We start from the raw sequence: 280 nt of genomic DNA, 5'->3' as shown, positions 1-280 counted from the left end.
ATTAGTGCCAAGACGATCATCTGCAGCTCGACTCCCCAACATATTGATCCGTGGCGTTCGTGTCATACATCTTTGATTGGGTGGGAGGTAGCGAGGAGCACATCTTGGCTCTTTGTGCCTCCCGTTGCTTACCTCTTAGCGCGCCTCCTGCGCCGCATTACTTCCTCTCTCCTTCGTCCCTTCCGGCCCCTTCCTTCAGCATGTGCTCTTACTTTATGTTCTTCCTCCCTCCTCCCTATTCCATTCATTCATTTTATGCATTATCACGTACACCTGTCAT

Source organism: Penaeus monodon, chromosome 19 (assembly GCF_015228065.2).
Source record: "Penaeus monodon isolate SGIC_2016 chromosome 19, NSTDA_Pmon_1, whole genome shotgun sequence".
Taxonomy (NCBI): Eukaryota; Metazoa; Arthropoda; class Malacostraca; order Decapoda; family Penaeidae; genus Penaeus; species Penaeus monodon.
This window is presented reverse-complemented; position numbering follows the sequence as displayed.